The 27,552-nt window shown below is 32.5% G+C and overlaps 1 protein-coding gene across 2 annotated transcripts in view; it reads left to right on the top strand.

The window, feature by feature from the left end:
* Window positions 1-27,552, top strand: part of LOC123705664 (ADP-ribosylation factor 6) — a 38,387-nt gene that overhangs the window by 1,499 nt on the left and 9,336 nt on the right. For both annotated transcript variants that reach the window (XM_045654585.1, XM_045654595.1), the window contains exon 2: window positions 11,184-11,266. The gene's annotated coding sequence lies outside the window, so the exon portion shown is untranslated. The remainder of the gene's footprint in view (window positions 1-11,183; window positions 11,267-27,552) is intronic.

Consider the following 27,552-nt stretch of genomic DNA (forward strand, 5'->3'; position numbering starts at 1 on the left):
TGTTTACATTTTTCCATAATCTATAACATGTAAAAGCTTATTTGTATACACTTGAACCTTACATACCTACTAATGAAGAGGTTAGAAACTATTAATTTGTTAATTGATTATAACCTAAGAAAACTCAAAATATGTGCCAACTGTAGCATAGCAAGAGATATAGTAAGTAAGTTATGCCATCTGTATAGGACAGGACTAATTCAGGAATAAAATCATCAAACGCTAATATCTGTAGTGTGTTTGTTTTTAAAAATAACACAAACATTTTTGTTATAAAATTAAGTACCTTTTAGACTCGCGCAGGAAGGATTCCATACTATCATCTATAATAGAAAATCATTTATTGTATGGGGACCCCCCTTAATACTTGTATATTTTTTTTAATTATTGTCACAATAGTGAAGTGAAGTCCCGTGTCCCCTTAGTAGGGTAAGGGGCAGATGCATTATACATCTGTTTCACTGATCGATTTTCTTTTTAGGGACAAATAGGTGATCAGTCCTACCAGACCGAGACATTTTTTTTCTTTGTCTGCACCAGGAGTCGAACCCAGGACCCCTCGGTGCTAAGCTCACGCGTCAACCACTGTACCAAGGGGGCGGTCAATGGTGTTATAGTGGCAATGGAAAAACATCATTTGTAAAAATTTCAGCTTTCTAGCTTTTACAGTTTATTATATACACACTATAGACAGATAGATAGACAGCGAAGGTTTAGTATCTAATAGGTTCCCGTTTTACCCTTTGGGTACGGAACCCTAAAAATGGTGTTATGTATGTAAATAAGTAGTTCATTGATTTGCAGTGGACGTAGATTATGTGCTTGTCTACTATGCTTGCAACAAACAAACATTAATTTTTCTATAGTAATTTCTAAATCCTATTCCATGGTTTTATAATGTCCCTCAGATGTTTGATGGATTGTGACGAAAGTTTTTGAACCACCAACAGCAATTCCTTTCTTATTCTTCCCATGTATGAATCAAACTTTAAAATGAAAAATATAAATTGAAATTAACGCCTTCACATATTTCCAAATAAATTTTATTTTGATGAAATGGGCAATATTTTGACGAAAATTGCGTAAGGTTAATCTTTTTTTTAAATACTATTCTCTCCAACAAAGTCGATAACTCATATCGAAGTAGGTATACATCATAAATGTTTGTAAATGAAAAGAAAATAAACTTTGGCCTAGAATCGGGTAACTTTCGCTTCTCGTACCATAACGTGGGAGCTCATTGAATCAACTCGTAAACTTGTCCGCGGCTTTTTAGTATGCACGGAAATGTATAAAAAGTATAAACGAAGTAGCTTCATATCTATTGCAATATTATTGTTCAGTGGTTTGAGAGACGACCTTTATTATTGGTAGTTATATTGTCTCAACTAGCTTTATTGCGGCTTTCGTATCATAACGTACGTACGCACGTACCTACATAATAGATTGAAAAACATAAAAAACTATTCTTTTCTTGAATTTGATATTTTTGGTTTTATGGCATTCATTGCATTGCTATGTAGATATCAAGATTAGAAGGAGTAAAAGATAAGAAGAAGTAGCTTTAGTGAACATGGCATAAATGTTATTTTTATAATAATAAAATATGGTGTTACTTTAGACGAAGACCATAAAAATTTCCACCCGTCGTTTACACAACTAATAAATAATATCGAATAACGAACAAAAACACCAATTGTATACCTAACTCCTACTTGTATTGTTGTTATGCGCGACGGTTCGTCTGCAACGGATGGCAACTGATTGATGATGATTCCGACTATGTATACGATAGTCACACTGCGCATATTTGACATAACTTTTATTGTATTTATAGGTTTTTGTGGTTTGGAATAGTATTGGGTGAAAAGATTTTCGTTATAGAAGGTTTTGAAAAGACATAGGTACCTAGGTAGGTAGGTAGGTATGTGAGCAATTCAAAAAACTTTATTTCGAGTTCAATTTGTGGTTATTTTGGTACTTAGAGCATGAATGCAAAAGTTTTAAATAAAAATAGCATTACCTTGAAATTAATGTAAAGTCCCATTGAGATAATATTAATATGGAGCAGACACCACGAACAAAATCTGTGCGCCAAGCGCGGCGGCGCGGGGCGCGCGAATGACGGCTAGACAGTCATAGATTATGCGATGTCACTGACTCACCGCTATAGAGGCGACACTTTGTTTCATTCTGTCTATTTTATTGGGTGCCACTCCTTACATGCACGTTGACTTGAAATTTTCTTTGTACTTACTTAATATTTATTTTAGGTATAAACTGACTTTACTACGCGGGGCTAACAATATCTGGCATATAATATAGGATGATGTAAATAGTGACGTCATATGGAATAATTTAATTTTTTCGTGTTTTAGGTTCAGTCAGGGCTATAGGAAGTTTTATTCCTTACAAATTGAGCCTTTTTTAGAAAAAAAAATAATTTTTCCCTTTCTTCACGGCCCAGACATGGAAACCTTGAATAGAAAAATATTAATTACTTATCTCTGAACTAGCGGTCCGCCCCGGCTTCGCCCGTGGCACATATTTCGCAATAAAAAGTAGCCTATGTTCTTTCTCAGGGTCTTAAGATTGTCTGTGCCAAAGGAGAATGCCCATGAAAGTATGGACCACAGTACAGTGTTGCGTCAATGCCAGAGTGGTTTTGGAGGGTTCTTCGATATTCAAAAGATTTTTACCAATTGATTTTTTTGTGATAAAAACAGGGGTTTTCAAGATATTGATAAAAATGTGAAATAACCTCAAAACTTAAATAACCCCGATTTAGTTAGGTTTATGTGTGATTTAGGTAACATTTTATCGTCCAAAGGTTATTTTTCGATTAACATATTTAATCTATGCGTAGAGCTTATGCTTTCAGACAAAGTCTATCTGTTCATCGGCTAGTGTAGGTAGGCACCAGAAATCTTCCGGGACGGATTTCAAGAAAACCTAAATATATACTTAAAAAATGCCAATTGAGTTTTTATTCGGTTTACATGTTGTTGTTGTTGTTGTTGTTGTTTGAAACATTTTTTCATCACATATTCGAAGAAAGAAACAAATAAGAAATAACTAATAATATTAACTAAAATAATATTTTTTTATAATATATACATATTTATATTATTTTACTTCACTATCTTTGTTAAAACAACCTACAGTGTATAAACAATACCTTAAAGAGTGATTTTATGTTAATTGATTTTTTTTGTAATTCAATGAAAACAATAATCGATATTAATACATTTAGCTATTTACCATAGTAAATGACACGAGACACATGAGGACACTAAATCTATAATAACGGATCTAAACAATTACATGTCTTATTAGATTTTACAAAACATTCCCTGTTCAAAATATATTTTCCGATGGTAAGAAGGCCTCTAAATTGCCGAGATTTTTTTAAATAGTACTGTTGTCTTGATGCATGAGAAAAACCAGTACCAAAAATGGGCATTCTCCTTTCATCAAAATCGGTCCAGTAGTTTATGAGCCTATTAATTACAATCAAACAAACAAACAAAGTTTTCCTCTTTATAATATTAGTGCAGATAAATAAATAATAATTCAATTATACGTTCAAGTCAGTAGCTTATACAATATCAATTAAAAACTTGATTAAAATCAATTACTTAACAAAAAAAAAATTGGTGTTTGAGTAATTGATTTTCATATTTCATGATTTCACCTTTTTTCAATTAACAACCAGTCTATGCTTTTCTAAATATGTAAAATTATTATTTTATACTATAAAAATATACGCCAGCAAATATTACTAACAACACTTAGTTCATGCCCAATGTCATATCTTAAATTTTTAATCTATGACAAAATGTCGCCCGCCAAAAATTTTGCTCTAACTAAGTTTTAAAAATGATTATCTAGTTACTTACTGATGAAAAGTTATTCCTTTGCACTTTTCCGTATTCTTTGTATTATTTGTGCAATATCGTAACACACACGTAGGCATATTTGATGCGTTTCACTTTAAAATAAATAAAAAATGAGCGTGACGTTCGCGCCAATGAGCGAGCAAGCGACTGAGTGCAGTTACGCCACATGACGTATGTTGAGTGGAACATAAGTGATGTAGGCGGTATCGTCTCCATACTATTATTATCTCAATGTAAAGTCCCCATTTTTTTTTTCATTTGGAGTAACCGAGCGAAGCGAAGGCGAACTGCTAAGCAAGTTAAAAATTCCAATTTTTGCGTACCATACCCATGTTATCTGCATCTAAGACTAGAATAAAAATCACAATTGTTCTTCGTAATCGGTGTATGGTTTTTGTTAAAAGGCAATTACGCATAATTTAATTACCTACATAGGTGTGTTAGGAAGCGGAACACTTGTCATCTGGTAGCTAGCTACGGATAACGGAACGTGTTCCTTATGTATAGGCATTCGCATTTATGCACTAGAAAATTTACTTTCACCTGGTGTAGTCTTTCAAAATATCCCTACTAAGATTGCAAGAGTCGTCATGCATATTCAAGCAAAAGACTATGTAGATCGCCAATCCTTTTATTAATTCACCAACATAAAATTTTGAACTGGTATTGTAAAGGAACTCATAGATTTTCTTAGGAAAATGTCCGAACGCATTGTCCCCTAGAACAATGCGTCTGGATTAATCTGAGTGAACTTACAAGGTTTAATTAGAATACGTTAAATGTAATAAAAAATCGATAAATCTTGACATACTTATTGTCTATTCGTAATCATTCTCATACCTGCATAACGTTGTCGTAGCACCATTTATAGAAAACTATTTGCGATTGATTGCTTGTCTTGCAATTTGTACTATTCGGCACCAGTAAGAAATTATTTGTTTTAATTAAAAAAAAAGAATATATTTTTTGCAACGCTTAGCTCAATACCTGATTAACATTTATGATAAGTGGGCGTTCCGGACGGAAGCGCTGACGGCGCGTAGGCGATGTACGTTGCTATGTTAGATGTTCCGTCGCAAGTAAATGATTGTGATAATATCTCAATTTTGTATGTAATGAGTTGATAAAAAAAAGAATTCTTGTTACTACATAAGAGGTCAACTAACGTGGCGCGTATCGAGCGAGCTAAAAGTGTGGTAACGCGAGTGAAGAGTTCAAGGTAAAAGTTAATAAGAATTCGTGGAATTATAAGAATAACACAAACACTTTTTGTGACATATGGAATAATACTTCTGTTCTAACTTCCAACTTATCTTTATTCAAATATTGTTTCAAAATTTATTACAAAAATAGCTTACCGCCCGCGGCTTCGCCCGCTTTGTCTAAAACCTAATAAATTATCTATATACTAAAACCTTCCTCTAGAATCACTCTATCTATTAAAAAAACCGCATCAAAATCCGTTGCGTAGTTTTAAAGATTATATATAGATATATGGACATAGGGACAGAGATAGCGACATTGTATACTATGTAGTGATTTAATATGTTCATAATGTAATCGTTCAATGGATACTGGTACACATTTATATGAAGACTAACTGACTCGACATCAACTAGTCAGAAAATTAAAGAAAGCAATCTCTATGTTTGCCCATAACCTTACTCATGGTAAATTTATCTGTTAGAATAATAACAAAATAAATGATAATAAAGAGAAATACAAACCAACCCTACGAAGCATTGCAATATGAGATCGCAAATGCCGACCCTAATTCGTTCTAAAACTGACGTGACTATCACCTACACAAATGGTTTAACAACGATGCCCACGACATTAACCCTACAACACCAATCTTATCTTAGTCCAAGCACGTAAATCGTTCTTACCAGCCATAAGAGTTGAATAAACCCCGCCGAAGCTACAGAACATAGAGATAGAACCGTTGGTTGTATTGTTTCATACTAATTTACGAACAGTATCTAATAATCGTACAATTAGTTGGAATGAATCATTGAGATCGTTCAGATTGTAGCGATATAATATTACTTATTGAGATTATTGTACACGAGCAATGTACAGTCACGAGCAATAATATATGCCTAGGGGGCGATGTGCAAAAATATCTGTCACTAGAATAAATTCAATAATATCTGTCTGCCCGTATACAGCAAAAATATCTGACATTAGTAGGCAACATAATAAAGTGGCATCAAAATAATGTGACGAAAATGTACAGCAAATAATTGTGACAACCTCTCACGGCATAAATATGTGACATCAACTAGATGGCAATAATATCTGACACAATTTCATATTTCTGTATTTTGCATCGATTCCTCACAAAAAGCATTTAAATATGTGACATCAACTAGGAAGCAATAATATCTGACACAATTTCATATTTCTGTATTTTGCATCGATTCCTCACGAAAAGCATAAATATGTGACATCAACTAGGAAGCAATAATATCTGACACAATTTCATATTTCTGTATTTTGCATCGATTCCTCACACAAAGCATAAATATGTGACACAAACTAGGTGGCAATAATATCTGACACAATTTCATATTTCTGTATTTTGCATCGATTCATCACACAAAGCATAAATAATAAATACCTATGTGACACCAACTAGGTGGCAATAATATCTGACACAATTTCATATTTCTGTATTTTGCATCGATTCCTCACGAAAAGCATAAATATGTGACATCAACTAGGAAGCAATAATATCTGACACAATTTCATATTTCTGTATTTTGCATCGATTCCTCACGAAAAGCATAAATATGTGACATCAACTAGGAAACAATAATATCTGACACAATTTCATATTTCTGTATTTTGCATCGATTCCTCACGAAAAGCATAAATATGTGACATCAACTAGGAAGCAATAATATCTGACACAATTTCATATTTCTGTATTTTGCATCGATTCCTCACACAAAGCATAAATATGTGACACAAACTAGGTGGCAATAATATCTGACACAATTTTATATTTCTGTATTTTGCGTTGATTTCACACAAAAAGCATAAATATGTGACATCAACTAGGAAGCAATAACATCTGACACAATTTTATTTTAATTTAATATTGAATTAATACAAAATATAATTTTTATTTTAACTACGTTGTTTTAAAACATTATTACCATATTAATTAATATGTGCCGTCGTTGTATACTACATATTGTATGTCTAGATATTATATCCTACTAGCTTAACACCCGCGGCTTCGCCCGCGTTTTCAAAGAAAAACCCGCATAGTTTCCGTTCCTGTGGGATTTCCAGGATAAAAGCTCTCATAAGCGTTAATCCAAGTTACCTTCTATGTGTGTGCCAAATTCCATTGTTTTGCCTTTTATTTGTGTGAAAGAGTAACAAACATCCTTACATGATACGAACTTTCGCATTTATAATATTAGAAGGATATCATATCATGACAAAATTAAAGTATTCATATACTTATATGAATACCCACTTGGGTAGATCTATTTTATTTGAAGGTTCAGTGTAACCTTCGTGTATTATATTTTAGAAATTGTTTTGTTATATTTGACGTTAGCGGCGTTTGACACCTTTGACACGATTGCTCCGTTATTCATTTTCTTTTACCTATAATATTGCTATTATTTTATTGAGTATCGAAAATTATTGCAAGTTAACATATTTGATTTACATAAATTATCGTAATTTCATTTAAATAAAAAATATTTACAAAATATAATGTGTCTTTTGTTCATATTCTTACCCCAGCAAAATACAAAACACTAATTCAATAAAAAACGTTTCGCCTTTTTAAAATCCTATCCAATTTTATCCTACTAGTCCTACTATAATCCTACTTCCTATCCTACTAATCTATATAAATGCGAAAGTTTGTGAGGATGTGTATGTGTGTGTCTGTTACTCTTTCACGCAAATACTACTGAACCGATTACAATGAAATTTAGCAGACATATAAAGAGTAACTTGGGTTAACAAATAGGATAGGTTTTATCCCAAAAATCCCACGGGAACGGATACTATGCGGTATTTCTGTGAAAACGCAGGCGAAGCCGCGGGCGGAAAGCTAGTGTCACATATTTATGCTTTTTGTGAGGAATCAATTATATTTTACAATACAGAAATATAAAATTGTGTCAGATATTATTGCCTCCTAGGTGACGTCACATATTTATGCTTCGAGAGGTAATCACAATTATTTGCTGTAACATTTTCGTCACATAATTTTGATGCCACTTTATTATGTTGCCTACTAATGTCAGATATTTTTGCTCTATACGGGCAGACAGATATTATTGAACCCGTTCTTATGACAGATATTTTTGCTAATCTGCAAATGGTAATATATTTATGCTTCTGACTGTACAGATAAGGTCCACCATTTCGTGGTCAATACTTTGTTGCAAGTTCGATAGCTGAACAACATGCGGATAATGTCATTTTAATAATTATTTTCTTTTCTTCTAATTCTGGAAAAAGCAGAATTAAAAAAAAAAAAAAACACGGCATCATCATGATTAGGATCCGCTTGTCATGTAATATGGTTGACATTAAATTAAACTGGCTTTAGTAATTAGATTCTTACAAAAATTCTTATTGAATAGGTATTTAAAAATATCATTGTGATATAATTCTTGTTAAGAAAACGGATAAAATACGTTACGGTGCGAGAGTGAAACGTAATTTCATTCAGCTCACAGAACTGTGAAATTGATTCCATTTTCCAAACCCATAATGGCACTTTTTCTATCATTTTTTCATAGAATTTAATATTCACTCGTGCTCGTATGACTTCTACATGGGTGATTTGAAGTACACCTTTTATTGAAGGGTGAACGATTAATACGATTTGTGATGTATTTAATTTTATCTGGTGATTGATGATACTCAGAAACACCTCCAATGACAGATATCTGGATAAGAACCATGGGATTACTATCTTTCCACGATTTGGCTCTGACCTATTCACCGAATTCACGATAAATATTTTACGTGCACCCTTCCCCTTACAATTCTATTACAAGTCAATTATCATCGACATGTTTTCTAAATTTAGAATTGACAATATGATCAATATCAATACGTGTGAATGAGTTGGAGTAAACGTCGCGTGTACGCGTGGTATGCCAATCGACTTGCATGTAAACTAACTGCGTTTGGCGTTTTAAAGGTTCTTTGCTCTTTGGAGCAATCTCTCATTAATAGACTTCTGTATGGATAATCCTGCAATGACATCTTAGTTCGCCTTAACACGTAAGTCTCTGAAGACAGTTTAATTGCATCGTTTCGTATTGCATATATTTATTTTGTCAAATTAAATTCCTACGTAGCATGAATCCTGTAACTTGCATCTCATGCTTCTTCAAGAAACAGAATTGTGTTGCTGTTTTACCTAATATATTAACCATTCAAGTCTAATTTATTTTTATTCACATTTATTAATTTCGTTATTGTAATCTGATTTCATGATAATTTACCTAAGTAGGTATTAATTGTCCATAATTTATTATTGAATAAAATTTTATCCTTATTGCCAGATCGTTTCTTAGAATCACGCGATCGAAAATTGGTGGCCGTCGAACGACTTTTATGTCTTCGCTATTTGATTGCGGTCTTGTTTGAGTTTCAGCAATTTTAGAATTTGATTGCTTTTCGGCTCAGTTTGATTACTTTTATCGAATTGGTCCGATGCTTTCTTGATATTTTGTAAAATTTTCATGTTTGAATAGATAATGACCAACTAATCGCAGCGATCCAACGAATTACTGAACGTTAAGACGATGTGCACTCGATACTAATGGTTTTGGTTTGCCAAAATATGTTGTTAGCCATATATTGTGTCGTAGTTATTTCCCTATCAAACTTCTAAACAGATTTATTTCAAGGAGCTCATTTAACCGTAAAGGTCGAGACAAATGCGTACGTGAAGACGTTTGAATATTGGCAGTTGGTAATAATTTATCAACACGTTGCACGTTATAGGAAGTAAAGGTTGGATTAAAATAAAATATCTCTTACGACATACGCGGTTGATAGTCTGGCGTGCTTTCAAGTCGAAAAATGGTTGACCTCTTTTTGGGATGGTCTCGTTATGATTTATAACGTCCGTTATAATTTTAATGTTTCAAAACAAAAATACAAATAAAGTGCAGCGATCAACAATTTGTACCTACTGTTGAAATTATTGTAGCTAGAACTGTGTGAAATATGGACTTAGTGGTTTTTGGAAATAGATAATACGATTCGCTTTCGCTTGCTTCATCATTAAGAAAATAATATTATCCGATCCTCAATATTGCTTAAATAGTTATTACTCGACAATGAACTTTATATGTACCATGAACATTGAACAGTAACAAAAAAAAACCGGCCAAGTGCGAGTCGGGCTCGCGCACAAAGGGTTCCGTAGCAGCAAATATAATAAATTACAGTTAAATCAACCTATCTCAAAAACTATAAGAGATACTTTGATCAAACCAAAAATCGTTGAAAGAGTTAATTAGCATGCATCACCTCTATTTTTTTTAGAATTTTATACCCCGTAGTTATAAAAATAGAGGGGGGGGGGACATACTTTTTACGACTTTGAGAGCTGATATCTCAAAAACCGTTCACTTTAAGAAAAATGTTTTTTAGAAAACTTTATATCATTTTAAAAGACCTTTCCATTGATACCCCACACGGGTATGTACATCGAAAAAAAAAATTTCATCCCTCAGTTACATGTATGGGGGGCCCCACCCCCAATTCTTTTTTTTACTATTTAGTGTCATATTTTTGTAGCGGTTCATACAACACATATTCCCATCAAATTTCATCACTGTAGTACTTATAGTTTCCGAGTAAATCGGCTGTGACAGACGGACAGACGGACAGACGGACAGACGGACATGACGAAACTATAAGGGTTCCGTTTTTGCCATTTTGGCTACGGAACCCTAAAAAATCATAGCTGAATTCTGATTAAAATTTTAAAGTGAAACTTTTATTACATCGTCTCAAACTTTTTGGTCTGTGTAGCGCATGTCGCGTGACGCACGATACGTACGATAATTATCCTACAAATACGATAATTTTTAGTTAAATGTCATGTCAAGTTAAGTGTGAAAAAAAGGTTCACTTTTACCGTGGTTTCATAAAACCACACAACATTTTTTATTATTTTTATATTTTATCCACATTTTGTATTAGACACCCCAAAATAGTGTAACCAATGTCTTACCCGTGATCTTAGGTTCCAGCATGTAACACAACACTCTGTTCCAGGTTATGTCTGCGACGAGCATCCTGATTGGCTAGTGGTCGCGCCACTGTGTGGAATGGTGCCGGTGTGTTGGTGTATCGTCGATGTGAGTGTTGCGCTTTCTATTCGCTTTGATGTGATCTTGGTAGTAATGCGAATGGTTTAGCTTAAGACTTTAGAGGTAAGACCATATGGAAATGAGGAGGGTAGGTTATTAGATAGTGTTTTGATTGGGGTTAGACATTTGGTAGTTTAAGACGATAGTGAGGAACTTCAGGGCAAAAATTGGTATGGATCTATCTAACTGGATGCCTTAAGTATTCCTTAATATATTATAAACATATTTTAAATCGTCAAGATAATCGTGGTTTACTTCTGTTCAAAGAGCTCAATTTATAATTTCAAATATTTTCATAATAGTTATGCTAAATACTATGTTACAATATTGTAACAGTAATCTTATGTAGGAAAATTAATAAAAATGAGTAAACATTGTACAGCGTTTATCTTAAATGAACTCATTAGTTTACTGTGTTTGACGGTCATTAAATGGAGCCGTAAAATATTATGATTAACAAACAATCAAGGCCAAATTTACGACGTCAGCTCACAGCTTCATATTGATTAAACGAGAGAAATTTTAATAAACGGAAAATGCGAATATTCTATTTATAGCAACGAATTTCGCAAAAGTGTCACTAATTGGATTACGTATTATTCAACCAATTGACCATAAACCTAGAAATAGACCATAATTCCACAAAAGCACTATACCTACATATCTCATGTTGAATTATTAAGTCTCCAGTTTGTGATCAAAAGCACCTGATATCCTATTAACGAACACGTGATCTTCAAGCCTAATGTAAAGGAATTTAATGTTCATTGAGGTGACGGATTTGTGCCATAAACCAATTAGTTAGTATTCACGGTACATAGTGATAGTTGTACTGTAAGGACGTTTAGATATGCCTATAAAAGTATTCATTCTGCTATAGTCTGTCTATAAGGTATTTCAAATCCAGATATCTACTTCGATTTTCAATGATTTTGTCCCATAAGTTGTGCACATGTCGATTGAAGATACATTGTTTTAATACTATCGTTTCATTTGAGTTATTTCTATTCAGCTATATCTCAGTATCTACAGTTAAAATGAACGTTGACTAGTTAAGAAATAAATACTAAATATTTAAAAACTGTTTGCACAATTAAAATGATAACACCTGAACTTGAACATTTTATCATTGAGATAAGTGTTGTTCACGAACGCCTATCTATTAAACTTTATTAAATTGTTAATTGATTGTATATTATTATTACTACGTACCGTTCACACGATAACAATATTGCAGTAAAGTTATGTTATAGGAAATCGAGTAGTCTTGCGATTTAGAAATGGCTTTCGTTTTTACGTAACTTCGATTTACTTATCGCATTATCTGATGCGGATCCCCTTTGCATAAGACAAGAAAACGGGATTAGCAAGTTCTTTCGGGTTAATTCCCTAAACAAATAGATTAATTAGATAATAGGCAGTAGAAATTATAAGCCTTCTTCAATAGCGTCGGATAAAAAAGGTTGAATTTATATTCCTTGACCATTCGGTTGTCTGACTTCTTATTAACAAACAAAAGCTTACCAAGTGACACATTGATAACGTAATTAGTGGCATTGTGTTCCGTACGCAGCTATTAGAAGCTCGTTTACAAAGACCCCACCCCTCCCCTTTTGTCGTCAGGCATAGAGGTAACAAAGCTATTGGTTACGCTTTATACATGCCTTTCTACGTTAGTGATCCAATATTAACTGGATAGGGTTAAAATTAACTGGGTTAATTCACTACGGTGTCAGTTATATTAAGTTCTTTTTAGGGGTAGAGTTGTCAGATAGTTTAAATTCTTTCATGGAAGGAAGATAACTTTTTAAGACGTTATTTTATGAAATTCTTACCTACCATCTTCAAATTAAATCTACCATTGCATTGGCTAGAGATGTAGAGTTAAAAAAACATGTTAAAATAGTTTCTGTACTATCTAGTAAAAATTGTATTATACATTAGTCCATTACCATCAATCACGTCGGAAATAGCCATTATCCACGCGGCAAATTAGCAACGCTCGTTCTATTTACATCGTCCTGGCAATAAATAGCGGTTTTACGCTACTAGTATTCGTCTAAAAATAGTGATCGTATTATACCGGCAACCCTGCTAGATCGGACATGTGTTTACTTCGCCTGAATGAGCTTGGAGCGACGTTTACGTTGAAGTTTATTGACCCCGCATGCCAAACCGAATATGCAATAGATCCTAGTCAATTTCGTTGGACGGAAACTATCAAATCGAGCGCTGAGCTGATCGAAGTTTTCGTATATTCAGATCACACGATCCTTGTCATAAAACAGTGTCCGGTACTCAAATATTAATAGATCCCTTCATCTTCTCGTAAACATATTTGTGACTTTAATGTTTCTGGATTTTAGCATCGCATGTTTCATCACAAACTGGGTCACACTCGCAAGAGGGTGGTTACCAAACGCTTTCAGTGTCAGTGGTAAAGTATTTACGATCGCGAGCAAGGAAGAGACCAATGTGCCTCTTTTTTTCTATCGGTAGGTAGTTCTGTTTCGTCCAAATCATGTTGGCAACATATGGCTCTTTTAGACGTTTCTACACGTTTATTTGTATGTTCTACAATAATATAAATGTGTCCATGACGTCAACTACCAATATTAATATTATAAAATTTAAAATAACAGAGTGCGACTTTATAAAACTAGATCCAGACACGCCTTGTTCAATATTATGGCTTCTATTATAAATTACAAGACTGTAATATTACACCAAGGTATTCGGTTGCGACATAATTCCAATTCGTCTTCAATGAGACGGACAATTGCAGCTTCTTAAATTATTTATTCGAATACTTTGTATTGTAGTCGTGGGAATTTTAAATGAGATGATTATGAGCACATTTAGCTGATTATCATTGATATCAGACTGGTCAATTTGTCATCCGAGCTCTTTAACTTTAATGAAACTACAATGTTGCATTTTATATACGCTACAGTTAATAACTAATTAACTGTAGAAGATATATGGGAACCGGCATGACCATTAACCCAAATGTTCAACGACATGTCACGTGCGCAAACCCGTACTTGATCAGTGCGAGGGATTATTCTCTTATCACTTATCGGCTCAAGGCCTTGAAATGGGAATAAAAATAGAGTGAAAGCCCGAAAGTGAAAGCTGTCAATACTTTCCCAGTTTTGTAATTTATGTAGATTTTTCCTTTTATAGATATTAAAACATGAGTCCTGCACCAGAATTGATTAATAGCGTAACTAATGTGGTATTGTATTTAATGTGACGATACTATAATACGCTATGAAGAATTTATGGTCCCTGATATGTAGGTACGTACAAATTCGTCATTCCGATTTCTGCAAACTTAATGAAGTAGATATTTATAATGTTACTACAATAAATCGCAAAGTCTTTGAATAAGACATGTACCGACGGTTCGCGAGATATTTTAAGGCATGTTCGTGATATCGTGCCGCTATAACCCTTTTGAGAGCCATTAAGTTCAGGTGATAAAAAATTGAGGGCAACCAGCCGTCTTGCACGATTTCCCGAACATTATTCGTTGCTCCTTGTTGCGTAAAATGCTATTCCTGGGGTTCCTTCAACTCTAGTACGAAATTGTGGCATTTACTTTTTCTACGATTCAGTAATTCGCTCATGACAAAGGCCTTCATAGTAACTATGAAAGTTACATTTGGTGTGTAGAATTGTAGATGTTTTATCTCCTGATAAGATTGATCTAATCTATTTAATTGAATCACTTATTATTCATTATCTCAAGTACAATATCTTTACTTTTTAAATGTTTTATAACAAGAAATCTTTTAATATTGATTATTTAACAAGAGTGTTAAATACATTTTATTCCGAGTGCTTTTTACTCAAGCTATCCGATAACAGGAAGCAATAAACTCTAGTCTGCACTCTGAAATACGTTTTAGTTTTTGTAAGAGACACCTCGCCAAATGGAACGATATGTTTTTTCTAACGTTTTTCACTATGGACGGACACGAAGTCCATTGTTAAAAGTCTATTACGTGCTAATGATATTTTTTATTAATGAGGACGGTAGCTATTATTCTGCAATGACATTTTCATATTGGGCGCTTTATCAAACAATCATACAATGCACGAGACACGAGTACCTACGGTTTTAAAAGGCGTAGTTAGTACCTACTGCTTGATATACATTTATATATGTAGTTTCACAGTAGGTACATATTATGTTATGTGATAATATTCAAAAATTGTACGTCCAAATTGTGTGAACTAAATATTTTATCAAAACGGATGGTCCTTTGCGAATTGCGATAGTACAGAGTGGGCTGTTTGCCTGAATGACTACTCGCGAATAAACTATATACCTAATGACAAGTCTACGTTCATAGACCATAGTTGCTAACAAGAAACAATTGGAGTGATTTAAAACAATATAAAAAAGTCAGAAAATACTAATCTAGAAGCTTAGCCAGATGAAAAAATTCTACTAGTATATATATGGCCATATCCAATCAACCAAATTTTCAGCTGGTGTGAATCCAGATATTTACCAGCATATCTTTTTTATAGCAATGAAAATCAACTGTAGTAAGCAATCAACAAATTTGTATTGTTCATCCAGATATTTAACAACATGTTTCTTTAGCAACAAAAATCAGCAGTAGTGATGATACAATTAATTAAGCTTGCCCGATACGCCTGAGTGCACGACGGTACGATTCATTTAATTAAAAGTAGATACCAAAAAAATTATTCAACGCGTGTTATCTTTTCATAACGTTACTTATTCAAATTGAACTATATATTTTATCAAATTACCTTTAATGCCATCGAATACCGAGTAGGTACCGACCATAAGCCGAGAACAGTAACTTTCGGTACAAAAAACTAAAAAGGTCAACACAAATCAAACATTTAAATTAAACCGTTAGTAATTAAAACTAACTTTCGTGAAATTATCGCATTTAATATTATACAAGCGTTATGGAATAATTACATTTAGAAAGTCGACCGTAGTTAGGAAACTGTATCACAGTGCACGCTTTAACTGAGAACTAATGTAAACTTTGAATGGGTCTAGTAACTTCATTAAGTGTTGTACTTTGGGCGCTATTTCTTGTGTAGGTAGATTGGTTATTCGGTTTAATGTGTGCATTTATGTAATATTTTCCTACATGTGGATACGAAAGGCTCTGAAGTAGTAAATGGTTCTAAAATCTTGGCTATGATGAACTAATCTTGCAGGGACATAAATCTGAGATCCAATTTTGATAAATGTATGGTTATAAATAAATGGTTTCTAGAATAGTAAGATTACGAAACTAAGCTTTGATACTGAATAGCTTATTCAGCATATTTAGCAATTTTTAATACATTATAAAGAAGTACCTACACTGTACAGCTATATAAATTCTCTTCTTCCTTTGATAAAACTTCAATTAGGGAAATATAAAGGTGTATTTTAAAAATAGCTCTTAATACCTCTGAGGTATTACAAGGAATTTGATACAGAAAATATAATTTGATATTTAATTTCATCCCACGTTCAATTGGGGTCCCGAATTTCCCTAGCTCCTCGCCTCCATAAGGCACACACACACATTTAACTCGATTGCGTAGGGGACACATTTTCATTCACGTTACACGATCGATCCCAACTCTAACCTCCTCCAATTATTCCACAGAATATTGAAGAGGAATATTATTTACATTCGATAACTGTGTTTTCTTTCAACACAAGTTTGATACGGCTTACGATACGATTGTACGAGTAATTATTCCGTGTTTGTCGTGTTTCTTTATAAACTCGCCTCAGACATAGTTTTTATGTAAATTCCTGACGTAGGCAAGGTGAACCTTGATTTGGCGTTCGTTCAGGCTCAGGTATAAAGTCTACATGGTTACGAAATGTCGGCGTGCAATGAAATAGGTCTTTTGAATTAATTCCCTATCAATTAGGTGCCTTTGTCGGATTGCAGATCTCTGTCAAGGGGATAACTTACGTATGTACTTCAATACCGGTACATTCCATTATACTCATTATAGTGTGCGACCTTAAATTACGTTGTGTTGGCAGACGACAGGCGGTGGACTGGACAGGATATTAAAATTAAAGTGTTAGAAGTTTTTCCCTATGTACATCGCTCATCGTCGTCATCTATAGGTTAAAGGATCCGTCTTTAATATAAACAATTACGTATTAATGTTTTAATTTGCAAATTAAAAGAAATAGTAGCCAGTGAGAATGCTGACTTGAGAGTAGGTAGGTACGTTGGAAAATTTACGATTAACGGACTTCCTCTGGAATACTTTGGGTTTCTTTTAAAAATTTAACGCAGTGCGCCGTGTGAGATGGGCTAACTTCTTCAATATTTAATACTTTGATTTCCGAAAGCAAGTAAAGTGAGATCCGTCACGCTGGAACCCGCTTTAAAAAAAACCTTACTTTTTTTCAGCCTATTTTACCTACAAACGATGCTAATAAATGTAGTATAGGTCAATTTTTTGTAGTCTTATTAGTTACTTAGAAAACATCATTGATATCGTTCGAAGTAAAAAATATAAATAATAGCGTGTTGATTAGTTTTGGAATGGGTTCCAAATTGATTGTAGTTTATTGTAGTGGCAAGAAAATTCTTTATTTGCGTTGTTTTATCTCAAATTATTGCAAGAAGGTCACAATAACAAGATTTTAAAAAATAAATAACACTTGTTCAAAAACTACAAACGATGCCAATAAATGTAGTATAGGTCAATTTTTTGTAGTCTTATTAGTTACTTTGAAAACATCATTGATATCGTTCGAAGTAAAAAATATAAATAATAGCGTGTTGATTAGTTTTGGAATGGGTTCCAAATTGATTGTAGTTTATTGTAGTGGCAAGAAAATTCTTTATTTGCGTTGTTTTATCTCAAATTATTGCAAGAAGGTCACAATAACAAGATTTAAAAAAATAAATAACACTTGTTCAAAAACTACAAACGATGCCAATAAATGTAGTATAGGTCAATTTTTTGTAGTCTTATTAGTTACTTAGAAAACATCATTGATATCGTTCGAAGTAAAAAATATAAATAATAGCGTGTTGATTAGTTTTGGAATGGGTTCCAAATTGATTGTAGTTTATTGTAGTGGCAAGAAATTTTTTTATTTGCGTTGTTTTATCTCAAATTATTGCAAGAAGGTCACAATAACAAGATTTTTAAAAAATAAATAACACTTGTTCAAAAACTACAAACGATGCCAATAAATGTAGTATAGGTCAATTTTTTGTAGTCTTATTAGTTACTTAGAAAACATCATTGATATCGTTCGAAGTAAAAAATATAAATAATAGCGTGTTGATTAGTTTTGGAATGGGTTCCAAATTGATTGTAGTTTATTGTAGTGGCAAGAAAATTTTTTATTTGCGTTGTTTCATCTCAAATTATTGCAAGAAGGTCACAATAACGAGATTTTAAAAAATAAATAACACTTGTTCAAAAACTACAAACAATGTAGTTGATTGTAGCTAAACTCATATGTTTGTAGTGGCTGCTGAACCCCTGTAAGCAATAAAAAACAAAAAATTTAGTGTTCAATAAGTTAATATATTCAAAACAATTATGAGCCTTGGATTTCGTGTCGTTTGTAGTTTTAGAAAAAAAAATATTCATGCTCATACATACATCTTCGCACACGTGCGTGTTTGTGTATGCGTGTGGGAGTTTCGTAATTTAGTGTACATTAAATTGCACATGATATATGTTAAAAAAAAAAAAGAGTTGGATATCTTTAATGTTCAGTAGTTTGCTGTTCAATGTTACTACGACAAAAGTAATTAAAATGAAATAATGGATAAATTCCATCCGAAACGAAAAAAAACTCAAAATAGTGCAATATAAAAAATTGGAATTAATATTGTCATTTATCGTTTATTGTAGTACTGGTAAAATAATTTATCCTCTAAAATTGTTAATCAATAATCAGAGAGTAATTGTTAGTATTTTAAACAACAGCTACGATACAGTTGATCCTTCAACTGTATCGTGTCGTATACTACAAACGATTTTTTAAACTGTAGAGCTTTTTGAAGACTAAAAATTGGTTCATCGAAAGCCTTATACTGCGTTTATAGTGATTCAAGAGCAAAAAAATATTTCTTTTTTATTTATTTTTATCTACAAACGATGCTGATGAATGTAGTATAGGTCAATTTGTTGTAGTCTTATTAGTTACAGTGACTTTGTAACATTGAACAGCAAACTACTGAACATTAAAGATATCCAACTCTTTTTTTTTTTTAACATATATCATGTGCAATTTAATGTACACTAAATTACGAAACTCCCACACGCATACACAGCATGAATATTTTTTTTTTTCTAGAACTACAAACGACACGAAATCCAAGGCTCATAATTGTTTTGAATATATTAACTTATTGAACACTAAATTTTTTGTTTTTTATTGCTTACAGGGGTTCAGCAGCCACTACAAACATATGAGTTTAGCTACAATCAACTACATTGTTTGTAGTTTTTGAAAAAGTGTTATTTATTTTTTAAAATCTCGTTATTGTGACCTTCTTGCAATAATTTGAGATGAAACAACGCAAATAAAAAAATTTCTTGCCACTACAATAAACTACAATCAATTTGGAACCCATTCCAAAACTAATCAACACGCTATTATTTATATTTTTTACTTCGAACGATATCAATGATGTTTTCTAAGTAACTAATAAGACTACAAAAAATTTACCTATACTACATTTATTGGCATCGTTTGTAGTTTTTGAACAAGTGTTATTTATTTTTTAAAATCTTGTTATTGTGACCTTCTTGCAATAATTTGAGATAAAACAACGCAAATAAAGAATTTTCTTGCCACTACAATAAACTACAATCAATTTGGAACCCATTCCAAAACTAATCAACACGCTATTATTTATATTTTTTACTTCGAAAGATATCAATGATGTTTTCTAAGTAACTAATAAGACTACAAAAAATTGACCTATACTACATTTATTGGCATCGTTTGTAGTTTTTGAACAAGTGTTATTTATTTTTTAAAATCTTGTTATTGTGACCTTCTTGCAATAATTTGAGATAAAACAACGCAAATAAAGAATTTTCTTGCCACTACAATAAACTACAATCAATTTGGAACCCATTCCAAAACTAATCAACACGCTATTATTTATATTTTTTACTTCGAACGATATCAATGATGTTTTCTAAGTAACTAATAAGACTACAAAAAAATGACCTATACTACATTTATTAGCATAGTTTGTAGGTAAAATAGGCTGAAAAAAAGTAAGGTTTTTTTTAAAGCGGGTTCCAGCGTGACGGATCTAGTAAAGTGTAAGTTTTTTTATTGCCCACTAGCATCCGCCCGCGACTCCGTCCGCGCGGAAAAATTAAGATTGATTTTTACTACGTATTTTTCCGGGATAAAAAGTATCCTATTTTATGCCCAGGATAATAAGGTATAATTATACCAAGTTTCATCAAAATCGAACCGTTAGTTTTCACGTGATGCCTGAACATACAGACAGACAGACAAAAATTTTTTTAATTACATATTTGGGTTTGGTATCGATCCAGTAACACCCCCTGCTATTTATTTTTTCAATATTTTCAATGTACAGAATTGACCCTTCTACAGATTTATTATATGTAAATGTCGTGGTCATATCGTAGATTTGATCATTTCATGATATGAGTGGCCATTTCACGAAATGGTCGCATATGATCGCTTTTTAAAAAACAAACAATTATAATAATATAGTAGTAGTTTCTTAAATTATTTTATTTAAGTCGCATTTTTTCTTAAATACATATAAGATATCCAAATTTTCCATAGTACTCGTACCTCTTCGTCGTAAATTCTTTGCTATGACTTTCTTCATAATATTGTTATTAAACGAATTATGAAGTTTTTAACTGCGAATAATTTAATTTTCGCCAGCGGCCGCCATCTTATCACATAAACACAGAGCTTGCAGCGCCTCTACCAACGATTAATGTAACTATTTTACGATATGATCAAATAATTTTGATCATTTCATGAAAAAACCGTGCGTTAATTGGCCATATCGTGAAACGATTTCTTATCATTGATCTGCCCAAACCACATCATGATGTGGCCAAACTAAATTGGCCATTTCACGATATGCGACCATTTCGTGAAATGGCCACTCATATCATGAAATGTTCATATCTACGATATGACCACGACATATAGATAAACAAATGGTCCTAAAATATTAGGTAATTTAACTTCCGTCGCGGTGTTTTATTTAATTCGGTTGAACTGCAACTATTGAAAGACTAATAATAATTATAAGTTACACGCTAAATACGATATGTTCAACTTCTATACGGTACAAGCTATTCTATAGTAGAGCCATTTTAATAGGCAACATTTGACAGTTCAACAAAATTCAACAACGTAACCTAGTAACGACGACATAGAATAACATGATATTTCGTTTTGTTAGAACTGCACATTTGCTTAACTTTTTTCAATTACGATTACATATTTATAATAATAATGACCGATACAAGTAATTTTAGGATTTGATTTTACTGATAAACCAATCTAAACATAATAAACAATTTCTGATTTAAAGAACTGACGTCGCTACAATTTTGTGTCAATAAACCTTTTTTCTTTTTAAATACCAGAGACGTTACTCTAAAAATCGAAATCTGACATCTAGAATCGAATGCATTGATTACTTGGGAATAAAAATTATCATAAATTATTGACATGTGTTTCAAGTTCGATTGACAAATGTTTCAAGTCCGTATCGATTAATTCACATTAATTGATGTTTTTAAGCAGGTTACCACCCTATGAAGATAAAATTGATAGACTTCAAATGTTGCCTATTAAATTGGCTCGACTATAGATATGTTTAAATGAATACAGTGACATAACACCGGTCCCCACAACGTTATGAGTCACATGTAACGCGTTTCCGTCATTGTGGGGTACTGCAATTTGCGGCGGCTTGTCACAACAATGCTTGATCGTTATATCGGCGAGTGGAACATTACGTTTATTCTATGGATATGCCCCGTGGACATGTGTAATGGGAATATTTAATAGAAGTGTGTATTAGCCGGTAATTTTGTGATGTAGGGATGGTCGTTGGTTAGTTTGAAGGGTGAGGTGTCTTTAAACTGCTGGTGATTAGAAATAGGCAAATATGGAAATACACGTAGGTATACGGTTGTGAGACAGGGATGGATGTTAACTATGTAAAAACGCCTATAGTTGATCTGAGTTATTAATCCATGTTAAATACAATCCATACTTAATATTATAAATGCGAAAATAACTCTGTCTGTCTGTTTGTTACTCAATCACGCCTAAACTACAGAACCAATTTTCATGAAATTTGGTATTGAGATATTTTGATATCCAAGAAAGGACATAGGCTACTTTTACGCGGGTATCCCGGGAAAATGACGCAATCCCGGTTTTTCTTAGACTGCGCGGGCGAAGCCGCGGGTGGGAACCTAGTAAACTAATAAAGCTATTAAGTATTTATGCTTGAGAAATAGGAGACCTTAAATTATAACCGAGGAATAGAGATATAATAGTTTTCTATATTGTCATGAAAATGAGGTTGCAAGTATTTAATTAAATTACAAAACGTGAGTGACTGACTTGAAAAGGTATAACTGGAACAGATACGTGTAATGCGTAATTGTTAGTTAGCAAAATGTTTATACTGTAATAATCATCTCTGATTGAAACTAGAAATCTGTAGGTCAAGGTTTATAGAATGGACGAGAGTGCATAATTTGCATTGTTTCCAATATGTCGATCCATCACGATTCGCGTGATGCAGCGGTGTTTCTAGAACCAATAAATTTGTGAACATTGTGATATTCGCTAACTCTCTACAAGTTAGATAGTAGATCTGTAAAAGGTAGAATATATTTTCTTACCTAAATCTGTGCCTAAATGCTCAGTAAACTCTTTAATATTTTCACAATTGTCACAATTTGCTTTTTGCATTTTGGTTGGTGAATTGGACAGTTTTTTGTCATGAACTGCATATTGTGTTGAATGTTATTATCGGCAATTGGTAGCTACCGTGAACAATTATTTGATGTCACAGCAAGAAAAAAGATGTTATGGTTAGTCATCCAACCTTGGATGGATGATTTTATCCTATGCCTATCGCATTTTTCGATGGTTATACCTAGATTCTTTAGAGGTTATGATTAGGAAGTTTCTGGTCTAATCCAAAATGTGTTCATAATTCATTGATACGAGTCCTTGCTAACAAAATTCACATGACACCAAAAGCGAGCTATGGTATGCGCCACATAAATAGATTCTCAAGTTCCAAGAATTTATTATGACTTATTGGTATCTTATTTTGTAATGATCGTCTGCTGAGAATCGCTGATGCGTGTATACTTTTTATCGCATGCTATTAGGTATTGTAGTTGGAGAGGCAATGCTTGTTACAGTGACTAAATTTCTTATTTTATGAGGCAGCAATTGAATTTGAATAGAGCAAATTCTATCCATTCGTGTACGTTATATATAATGCAGGCACCAAACAACGCTATTTAAAATTGCCTCTATTCAATTTTTCACAGCTCAAGTAGGGAGACTAGTTTCAAAGATGATGGATCTTTAAAATTCGCCTTAAAATATGCTTATATTTTCGCTATTCAAAACATTTTTCAAGCTGTAGTATGCTTAAGTATAAATAGTATAACGGATACTACATTGTGGTTAGGTATGGCATACACGTGCAGGTTTTCGAACTAAAAGTTTCAGTAGTACAGGCTTCGCTGGGAACAAATTTGGCATCATTCCATTTTAATGGTTGGAACCTTTGGCACATTTCCTTGCGATAAAAGTTTAGAGTTATATCATGCTAGGTAACATTCTGGTAACAATGAATAATAAAAATAAATCTATGGTTTTAATTAGTATTTTTAAAAGAAGAACGCGCATAATTTTTGTTAAAGCTCTTCAAATTACCAAAAACTCAACAACCACATCTCGTAGTTACGAAGCAGTTGCTAATTAATCACGAAAAAAGTCACTGTTTAGTATTAATTGATGTTCCAGTTATAAAAAGAGGTTAAGAGGAGTGCCCTCTTGAGTTCCACTAGACGATGGAGTTTCAAACGGAGTATACGAGTATCGAGACAAATATAGTAGGTACAACAGTTTGACGTGGGATTCTAGGTCTACAAAATACTGTTACTTACCTTTAATTCGTATTTAACTATTTGGTAATTTAAGAAGAGGAAGTATAATGGAAGTATTATAATAACTTTAATTATGAAAGTATTTTGAGAAGTGGCTTCCGCATTAAAATTTACGAGCTGGGATTTTTGTTTGTGCATCAGATTGATGTGGGTCATTATCTCGGATGAAACGTGAAGTTGCTTCTAAAGATTTTTAAATATGAAATGCTTGTAAAAATAAATTATGGAATCTGGTTTTCTTCATTTTAAAGATAAGTAGATATCTGTCTTTGTTTAAAAAAATTAAAATTAACTATATGAAAACCTTATATGTAAATGTAATAAAAAAGAGTGCGATGACACCTTAGGATGACACCATGCCATTTTTTTTAGTCACAATTTGTGTTTAGACCAATATTGCCTAACCTAACCTAATTCATTAATTTATATTTGAAATTTTAATTCGCATTTCAGAAATAGTTATTTCATTGGAAATGGGTCGGATAAGGTGAGGATAGTTGATGGCTGATGCCCTCCGCTTTGATCTGGCGGAAGTGGAAGGGTCGCCGCGGCCGGAGCCGTGGTGGGAATATTAGAGTGTAATGCGGCACGGCTTTTGATTGGCCCTTTGTTGAAGTAATAAGGTGATATTAGGTATGTAATATAGAGGTACCTAGTGGAGGATATAGGTAGATAGGTATAAAACGGTTACATCATAGTGGCCTGGTCTGGTGTAACTGGCGGATTAACTTAAGAAATGTTATGAGGTTAAATTATAGGGTTAGTTAATTAAAAATATATTTTCCTACCGTATCTCAGTCAAATATTGATGACTAATTGGTAAACTTGTTCAAGTTAAACTTGTTCAAGCCACACCTCCGCCCGTCGGAGTGGGGAGCGTGAGGTTTTTTCGTTACGGAATTTCTAGATTCGGTCCCCGCTCTCAAGGCCTGCGATAGAAGCTATGCAATAGCTTATAAATAAGTTTGAAAATCTAAAAGATATTACGCTTCGCTTACTTTAGAAAATAAATGCGATCGAGATTTTGATTGGTTGATTTTACTTCAATATTCAGAGGTATGACGGAGGCCGGAGCACTCCTTGTAAAAGTCCATTGTTTTATTATACAGTTAAAATCTCTCCAATTAAATTTAAATCACATGTCATGTTATATGAATGATACTAACGATAACGAGGTTTCTATCGCTTTTTTAATTCTTACATGATATCTTCGAATTGTCTCGCAATTGAATAATTCTAATAATACTATCTTGTATATTAATATTTTTTCACTTTTCTATATGTGAAGTGGGTGCGTTATTACGTGAAAAATATTCTTGGAATATGAAATGAGCATTTTCTTTGTGATGTCACAATAGCAAAATAATATCTTGATGAAATTCGTCACATACTTACGCTATGTTTGTTTGAGTTTTCTTAGAAAACAAAGAGAAGTAATTTTGCGTTGTGCAAATACAACTTACACTAACCCATTACACAATTGTTAAGAATAAATAAAGATTTTCATGCTTAAATATTAGTATACAATCTATATTATTAGAGGATATCTACCTACGTAATAATATTTAATATTAAAATAAATATTATTAAATAAAAATAAAAAATATTAAAATAAATATTATTAATTAAATAAATATTAAATCTAAGCTTTACTTACACAAGGCTTATTAATTATGTAGAAAGCTTTAGCTTTAATAAAAAATACAATTTGTAGCGATCTTAAATTAAACATTTATTATAATTTAAATAAACGCTATTTTAAATATTTTAAACGCAATGCGAAAAATCTCAATGTTCGCTTCCAATTAACAAAATAAGGTCGACGATAAACTGAAGTATTTGTCGCATTCCATTGTTGTATTTAGTGTTATCTAATTGGTCGGATGTAGTTTAAGCTTATCGTTACAATACTCGCATTATATTTAAGGTCATGTATATTAAACGTATAGCTTTTGTATGTTATTAATAGGTTGCAATTAGTAAGAAGTAAGAATCCGAAGAAAATTGTTATTCTACCTGATATATTAGCTGAATATATTATAGCTGTTAAAATGGGAAGTTAATTGACGCTCTAATATGAATTTTAAGCGAAAGCGAATATTTTATTTAGAGTTTGAAATAATATTTTTTTCCTACTACTGCATGAATGATTCAAACAAAAAGCAGACGATCACAGAAACACTACGCGTGATTAATACAATGACTTTTATTTTCGTAAAAAAATTATCTAGTATAAGATAAGCCGTGTCAAACACAATAATCATTATTTGAAATCTAGCCAGAGCACGATCGTTGAACGTGCTACATCATTTAATTAATTGTTACGTAGTGACGATTTATTATTATTGATTGTAATTAATCGACTTGACATGCCCGTTTATATGTTACTACCTCTCATGAGGCGTTCCGTTCTTTTGTAGCTTGTATCTACAAAAATATAAGCTCTAACCAAAAAGTATAATACCTTTTTAATACATTTGTAAAAAGACTGTGTTAAGAAGTGGTAACAAACAAGCATATTCAAAACTTTTTTTTTCCATAATATTAGTTCTGTTATTGTTTAATATCGAAACCAAAACTTGATTTATTATTGCAATAAGATTTTTTTTATGATCTCATCATTATAAAATTGTACAGAAATGGCAAGGCTTTCTTCATGCTTACTAATTTAATAATTAACGTGCAATAAAAGACATAACCAGGATAGAAAGTACCCTTCTCATAACGCTTATTGCACTTATAAAATAAAAACATCAAGTTTTCTTTCGATTAAAAACCATATTATTTTCTAATAATATTTGTACGTAAAATTCAATAAGATTATTAATGGCTTATTTTGTTTGAATTTCCTTTTCATTTTTCCAAGATTTCATTTCAAAGAAAATTGTAAGTAAACTACGAGAACGTTTTACTTTGTTATAATATTTTATGCAACATAAAATCACTTCGCGTCTACAAATATAATAAGAATTCTCTTTGAATGATAAATTTCGGTTTCAATATTCGTAATGGAGCGACTTCAATGTAGTAAGACGGAGGGGATCTATGAGTGTCTTCAGATC

Source organism: Colias croceus, chromosome 1 (genome assembly GCF_905220415.1).
Source record: "Colias croceus chromosome 1, ilColCroc2.1".
In the NCBI taxonomy this organism is placed as follows: Eukaryota; Metazoa; Arthropoda; class Insecta; order Lepidoptera; family Pieridae; genus Colias; species Colias croceus.